Genomic DNA, 8,570 nt, shown 5'->3' on the forward strand with positions numbered 1-8,570 from the left:
AGTCAAGTGACTTACCCAAGGTCACACAGCTGACAAGTGGCAGAGCTGGGATTAGAACCCACATTCTCTGACTCCCAAGCCCGGGCTCTTTCCACTGAGCCACGCTGCTTCTCTCAATTAGTAGAGTGATCTGGGCAGCAGAGTGAAGTATGGACAGGAGTGGAGAGAGCCTGGAGACTGAGAGGTTAGCAAGGTCCCTTTCTACACTCATTCTCTCCCATGGCTTCAATGACCACATCTCTAGAGGGATGATTTCTAATTCTACCCCTCCAGCCCTGATCTCTCTCCTTCTCTGCAGTCTCACATTTTCTCCTGCTTTCAGGACATCTCAACCTGGATGTCAGTGGACACCTCAAACTTAATATTGCCAAAACATAATTCCTTATCTTTCCACCTGAAACCTGCCCCTCTGTGACTTTTCCATCACTGTAGACGGCACCATCATCCTCCCTGTCTCATAAACCCATAAATTCGGCGTTATCCTCAACTCATCTCTCTCACTGAACCCATATATTCAATCTCTCGTGAAATCCTGTCAGTTCTACCTTCACGACATTGCTAAAAATCGCCCTTTGTTCTCCATCCAAACTGCTATCTCATCTATCCAAGCACTTATCCTATCACACCTTCCTTACTGCATCAGCCTCCTTGCTGACCTCCCAGCCTTCTGTCTCTCCCCACTCCAGTCCATACTTCACTTTGCTGCCAGATCATTTTTCTACAAAACCATTCAGCCCACGTTTCCCTTCTCCACAAGAACCTCCGGGTGTTGTTGCCCATCCAGGGGCTTTAAAGTATTCAATCACTTTGACCCTTCCTATCTTATCTGGATTATTTCTCACTACAACCCAGCATGTTCACTTCACTCCTCCAGTGCCAACCTACTTAGCACTGTATCTCGATGTCCATGTCCTTCCTCTGTCCTGAACTGTCCTCACTTTTCATATCCGACAGATGATTCCTCTCTTCCTCTTCAAAATCTTAGTAAAATCACAACTCCTCCAAGAGCCTTTCCCCACTACCTTCTCCCATCTGTCTCAATCTTGCACTTGAATTTGCCCCCTTGATTCACTTCATTTACTCCCTCAACCCCTCAGCAGTTAGGTTTATATCTATAATTTATTTATATTAATGTCTGTCTCCCTCTCTAGACTACCTTGTGGGTAGGGAATGTGTCTATCAATTCTGTTGCACTGTACTCTCCTAAATGCTTAGTACAGTACTCTGCACACGGTAAGTGCTCAATAATTAGGATTGGTTGAAAAAACAGACATCCAGGTAGATGAGGAAGACCCCACTACTCTAGCTTACCCTAGCCCTCTGAGGCCCACCAGATTGACTTCTGACACAGAATACTCAACTCAGATCTTTAGAAGCTGCCTAGCCTAGCGGAATGAGCATAGGCCTGGGTGTCAGAGGACTGGGATCTTATTCCAACTCTGCTGCTCGCCCACTCTGTCACCTTGCACAAGCCACTTACCTTCTCAGTGCCTTCTCAGTTTCATTATCTGTAAAACAGGGATTCATTAACTGTTTCCCTCCCCCTAAGACTGTGAACCCCATGTGAGACAGGGGCTAAGTCTGATCTGATTATCCCATATCTTTTTCAGTGCTTGGAACAGTGCTTGGCACATAGCTCCTGTAGTCTGTAAGCTCGTTGTGGGCAGTGAATATGTGTGTTTACTGCTATACTGTACTCTCCCAAGCATTTAGTAAAGTTCTCAATAAGTGATAAAATGAATAGTCAGTGCTTCATAAATTCCAAAGTTACTATTATTAATCCTGACTCTGACTGGTGGGTGGATTCTGTATCCCTGTCAGTGATCAAAGGTTCCATGAAATATTTCTACTGTTCTGCTGGATTTGCTCCTAGGTCAACTTGACCTCCGTCTGTAAAATGTTTAAGAAACAAAGTCATCCCAACAAGACATGAAGGATTCTGAAAATAGATGCACAAAAGTGTATGTACCTCTCTGTTCTTTGCATTCAAACATGACATCCCCATGGTCACGTGTACTTGACTGGCTGAGTGGTTGAGAAGCCCAATGCTGAAAAAGTAGCTTCTCTCATCCAAGCTGCGTACACACATTAAATCGTGCTCTGATGCGCAGAAGCAGCTGCCATTCCCAGTGCCTGGGGCACTTGCCTAGATTGTAAGAACTTGACAGTAGGGATATCCTTAGTACAATGTCTGCCCACAGTAGGTGTTCATTAAATACTACTGATTGTTGATTCACAGATTTGGCTTCAAACCATCTTATTCCTAATTCTCCATCTCAAAACCATCTGCTGCCTTCTGTTGCCGATTTTGCTTTTCTGTAGTCCAGGCCATGCTCCCTGGTCTTCTTAGGTGAAGGGAGCTGTAGGTTTTTAAGGCATTTTCCAATGGAAAAATTCACTCAATCTGAACGTCCATGGGTCAAATCCTGCCCTTCAGCTCCTAGATAACATTAGATGGAACTTCCCTAGGGAAAAGGGAAATAATTTGCAGTCAGGAACCCTGGTCTGTCTCAGACTAGCTAAAATCTACTACAACTACTAATATTATTATTACTATTACTATTCATTCAATTCAATCATATTTATTAAGAGTACTCATTACTATAACCACTAATACCACTAATACTATTACCACTGAGAAGCAGCGTGGCTCAGTGGAAAGAGTCTGGGCTTGGGAGTCAGAGGTCATGAGTTTGAATCCCGGCTCTGCCACTTGTCAGCTGTGTGACTGTGGGCAAGTCACTTCACTTCTCTGTACCTCAATTACCTCATCTGTAAAATGGGGATTAACTGTGAGCCCCACGTGGGATAACTTGATTACCCTGTATCTCCCCCAGCGCTTAGAACAGTGCTCTGCACATAGTAAGCACTTAACAAATACCAACGTCATTATTATTAATAATAATACCATTAATTATGGCATTTCTTTAGTGATTACTATGTGCCAAGCACTGTATTAAATGCTGGGGTAGGTACGAAATAAGCAGGTCAGACCCAGTTCATGTCCCACACGGGGGCTCACAGTATAAGCAGGAGGGAAAGCAGGTATTAAATCCCAATTTTACGGATGATAATAATAATGATAATAATGATCGCATTCATTAAGTGCTTACTATGTGCCAAGTACCGTTCTAAGCGCTGTGGTAGATACAAGGGAATCAGGTTGTCCCACGTGGGGCTCACAGTCTTAATCCCCATTTTACAGATGAGATAACTGAGGCATAGAGAAGTTAAGTGACTTACCCAAAGTCACACAGCGGACAAGTGGCGGAGCCAGGATTAGAACCCATGACCTCTGACTCCCAAGCCCGGGCTCTTTCCACTAAGCCAGCCACTGAAAAGTTGAGTGATTTTCTCACCATCACACAGCAGGCAAGAGGCAGAGCCAGGATTAGAACCCAGGTCTTCTGACTTCCAGGCTTCTGAGTAACGTGGTCGCCATCACAGAGCAGGCAAGTGGCAGAGCCAAGATTAGAACCCAGGCATTTCCACTTGGTCTGCTACTCTCCTAAGGACCCTACACCTGCTAATTGAACTTTCCTATCCTGTTACCTCACAGCTCTGGCCCAGCTTCCCACCACCCAGAGGCTACCCGGCCAGCACAGGGAGATGAAGGAGATGAAGCTTTGCTCTTGGCCAGCCAGTCTGAGAGTGGTCCGGGAGTTTAGAAGGTTCACTAGTATTGCGGGAGCTGCTGTTTCAGATCTTGCCCCTTAGCTGTAAAAGCGAGGTGACAAAGATGGATGTTTGCTTTAAAAATGCTCATCTTCCCAGTGGACTCCTGCTGACCCTCTGTGGGTTTCTGCCTCTAGGGAGACCACCGCCAAATGGCAAATCCTTAGATAAGCTAAAGAACCAGCTCTCCCACTCAGAATTTTCAAATTTGGAGAATCCCACTCAGATTCTCAAAGATATTCAAAAGAATCAACTCCTCTGTATAGGATCTGCAATCCAGCTGTTCCCCAGCATAAATATACTTCATTCCACGAGACCTGTTCCCACCCTTAAGAAATACAGAATTCTAATTTTTTTCCGATATTTTTACTTTATCCAGTGTAGACTTGATCACTGCCAGAGGGACCAATGCTTCCAAAAAATCAAACAAGGCAGGGAATGCAAGAAACGCAACCTATCAAACAAGGCAAGATCTCCCTTCAGGTTGACCGACGAAAGCCAAAAAAGTTTTCTAAGAATGAGCTACAGTACTGCACAGCCCAGAGTGGTTATTATCAGCTGAAACAACTTTTTTCACGGTGTCCTAGTGAAAAGAGCCCAGGGTTGGGAATCATAAGACCTGGGTTCTCATTCCATCTCTGTCACTTAATCCCTGGGTGAATTTGAGCAAGTCACTTGACTTTTCCATATCTCAGTTTTCTCGTCTATAAAATGGGGATCAAATATGTGTTCTCTTTCCTTCACATTGTGAACCCCGCGTGGGAAAGGGGACTATCTGATCTGAGAGTATTTGACTTAGTACATATTAAGCACTTAGATACCAGGATTATTTATCATTATCATTCTCCATGTGATCTGAGGCATCCGAATCAGTGGGTGATAGAGCACCGTTCTGGGAGTCAGAAGGACCTGGGTTCTAATCGTAGCTCCACGATTTGTCTGGGAATCAGGAGAAACTGAGTTGCAATCCTGGCTCCCCAATTTTTCTGGGAGTCAGAAGAACCTGAGTTCTAATCCTTGCTCCACAATTTATCTTTTTTTTGGTATTTGTTACTTTGTGCTGTATAATCTTGGGCAAGTCACTTAACTTCTCTGGGTCTCCTGTATCACATCTGTAAAGTGGGAATTCTTACTGTGAGCCATATTTGAGACATAGCTTCTATTTGATTAGCTTGTATCTACTCAGCGCTTAGCAGAGTGCCTGGCAAGTAGTAAGTGCTTAACAAATACCTTAAACAAAAGATACCGTCAAAGAGGCAACCACAGAGGCTATGGAGATGGCAAGGCAATCCTTCCTTGGCTGAATTAGATGAAAAAGATATACAGGAGTCAGAAGGAACTGGGTTCTAACCCTGGCTTTGCCACTTGTCTGTTGTGTTACCTTGGCTAACTCACTCAACTTCTCTGTGCCTCAGTTACCTCATCTGTAAAATGATGATTTAAGACTGTGGGCCCCATGTGGGACATAAACTGTGACTGATCTGATTAGTTTGTATCTACCCCAGCACTTAGAACAGTACCTGGCACATAGTAAGTGCTTAAATATTATTTTTACTATTATTATTATTATTATATGATGAAATCTGATGCAGGCAGATGTGACCAATATCTACTCCAGTTTATCAAATAGGGCTGGGGGAGGGATTAGAGAGGATGTTAGCTCCTTGTCTTTGAAACTGTCCCTCCCATTCCTACAGTGTTCTCAGCATTATTTCATGACTGGAGGACATAATTTTATACACTGCGTTGCATTGCTGCAATTATAAAAGAGTTAATGCACAGACCTAATAGGGAATAATATGGATACGGGTAGAATCATGAGCAAATCTTGTAAATGGTCAATAAATGTCAAATACGGTCAACTGAAGGGATACTTATTGAGCCAGAAGACAAATTTCCCTGCAGTAGCTTGGAAATTCATCTCACATTACCTGGAAAGAATTGAAAGTGAGGTTAGTGGAGTAGGGGCAAGAAAGAGATTTTAAGGATACATAAATTATGTTCTCCCAGTTTCCAAAATGACCATGGAGGATTCCACCTCTGCTAATAAATTCATGTACTCCCTAGGGGTTGGAAAGGTGGGCGGGGGCTGGGAATGGGGAAACTTTTGACCCCAGATGACGAGGCTGTGTGGGACCTTGACCTAGCAGAGTATTTCATGTCACTCTCACCCACCTCCACCCTCGCCTCACAAAATAAAGTGTCTGAATTTCGAACACTCATCTATGATTGTTTAGAAATTATTCCATTCATAGTTTCCATGATTTTCATTTAACTAATTATTTTCTTGCTTAGTTCTAGTTGGATCTATATTCGCCGTCTGTCATAATTGTAGAGGAAGCCGCCCTCTTGTTGATTATGTCTGTCACACTTCTCTGGAAGGAAGAGTCCAGTTAATCAGCTTTTTATTGAGTTCCCACCACTTGCAGAGTACTGTCCTGGGCACTGCAGGGCCAGTTGAAAATTGTATCATCCCACTTAATCAGAATGAATTAAAATAGTGCTTTTTTTCACATCTGCTCATTATTTTCCCCAATCCACACTCATGCCTGAACTTGATTTCCATTTTCAGCCAACTTGGGCTTATACAGATAGAGTTGTCCTTATATTGTGATAAAATAGGAGGAAAAAAAAATCTGAACCTTTTCATTTTAATAGAAAAATGTGTCTTTGATAAACTTTAGTAAAGTAAAGTGAAGCTACAGGGCTACAGAGCTAAAGCAATAGGGAGACTACAGGGTGGAGAATGGAAAACAAAAAGTTAAGAATTACTATTGCAATGATTACTTGATCTATTTTTTTAATTTTAATCAGTTAAGGTGATAAATGCCTCCTGGCATCAGCTATCTTTCACAGAGAACTCAATCAACTCAACATTCCCCTTACTTTATCGACTCTGAAGCAGCACTGACTAGGTAGCAAAAATAAAATTAAAATTATACCCCCAACAAACATCAGTGTTAAAACAAATGAGCTTTAACATGAAACTCTGGAACTACTTTGCCAATGTCTTGTTATCATGAGGTCACCGAGACTCAAAGTGACTTGCCTAAACTCACACAAGAAGCAAGTGATGGAGGCAGAATTAGAACCGTGGTCCCTTGAGTCACAGGCCTGTGCTCTATTGACTATGCTCCTTCCTGCTCAACTCCTTAGAGCCTTCCCATTGGCCATTCTGGTTGCTGGTGCTGCCCCCTTCACTGTCATTGTACCTTCCCCTGCCCACAAAATCCCGGAAAGCTTTTTGGCAAGGGTACATCAAACAGCACACAAAACCCTGGGCAAGAGCCCAATTCACCTCATATGGAAATATCCATAGGTAATTTCTTTTAATGTCTGTCTTCCCCTCCAGTCTGCAATCCTCTTAAGGGTGGAGATTGTCAGCAGCTTGGCAGAGTGGAAAGAGCATGGGCCTGGGAGTCAGAAATTTATGGATTCTAATTCCAACTCCTCCACTTGTCTGCTGTGTGACCTTAGACAAGTCATGTTACTTCTCTGGGCCTCAGTTCCGTCAGCTGTAAAATGGGGATTGAGTTGAGTCTCACGTGGAACAGGGACTGTGTCCAACTTGATTTGCTTATATCTACCCCAGCGCTTAGCACAGTGCCTGGCACACAGTAAGCACTTAACAAATGCCTTAATTTTTATTACTCCTTCGTATTATGCTCTCCCAAGCATTCAGTACAGTGCTCTGCACATTGTAAGTGCTCAGTAAATCCCACTGGTTGCCCAATTGATTGACTGGAAAAGGAAGACCTTGGTCCCTTACTGATGTGATGAGTGATCTTGGGCATATCACTTAACCTCGCTAAGCTCCAGTTTTCTCCACCCCAGCAAAGCTTGTCCCTCCCTCAGAAGGGTTTTGCACATGTCTTACACGTTTGGACATTAGACGTCTGGCATGTTGGGAGGCTGACTGATCAACATGGGACAGGTGAAAAAGCCAAAGGATACTCGGTCATTTATGATGACCAGCCACTGTTGAGGTATAGCACTGGGGTAGAGGCAGGCAGCCAGATAATTGTGGTTTACTTCAGAAAGCAGCCTGGTGGAGAGAGAATGGGCATGGGAAGGTCAGGGAAATCAGAAGGTCCTGGGTTCTAATCCTGCCTCTGCCACTTGTCTGCTGTGTGATCTTGGGCAAGTCATTTCACTTCTCTGTGCCTCAGTGACATGGGGATTGAGACTGTGAGCCCCATGTGGGACAGGGACTGAGTCCAATCTGATGAATGTGAATAAGATACTCCATGGTTTAGTACAATGCCTGGCATAAAAAAGGTGGGGTGGAGAGGGGAAGGGCCCTCAGATTTCTAATTCCCTCTCAGGGATTTTTCATGGATGGCACATTCAGTACTGCCTCCCAACCTCATCTATCCACTCTATGCTGTTCCCTTCATTCAGCACCTCCTTCTTCCAAATTCACAGAGTAAAATTTGTTTTGAGTCAGAATTCTGGGAGGGGCAGGGGAGGGCCCTTCATTCAACACCTCCTCTGCCAAAATTCACAATTTATTTTTTTTTTTGAATCACGGATCTGGGAAGGGAGGGAAGGTCCATTATCATGGAAATTGCATTGCCCAAGAGTGGGTCTAGACCAAAATTACATTGGCAGAGGGACAAGGGTCACGAGGGGAGTGGGGAAAAAAACTCGGAATAAAAGGAATGAGAAGTGGATCTCTGAAGTGGAGAGTTAAGGAATACAGAAGGTAGGGTGGGGTTGAGGGTGGGAGAGAAGCTCTCCCTCTGCTGGCCTCGTGTCCCTGCAAACACCACCCTGCTCTCTCCAGCTACCTGCTGAAGGATGTAGAACTCCCCCATTCATTTATAAAATCAAGCGTCAAGCAGCCACTGAAACTCCTTGGAAGATACGATAGTTCTATGGATGCTTGCCCTGGA

The sequence above is a fragment of the Ornithorhynchus anatinus genome, chromosome 16 (genome assembly GCF_004115215.2).
Source record: "Ornithorhynchus anatinus isolate Pmale09 chromosome 16, mOrnAna1.pri.v4, whole genome shotgun sequence".
In the NCBI taxonomy this organism is placed as follows: domain Eukaryota; kingdom Metazoa; phylum Chordata; class Mammalia; order Monotremata; family Ornithorhynchidae; genus Ornithorhynchus; species Ornithorhynchus anatinus.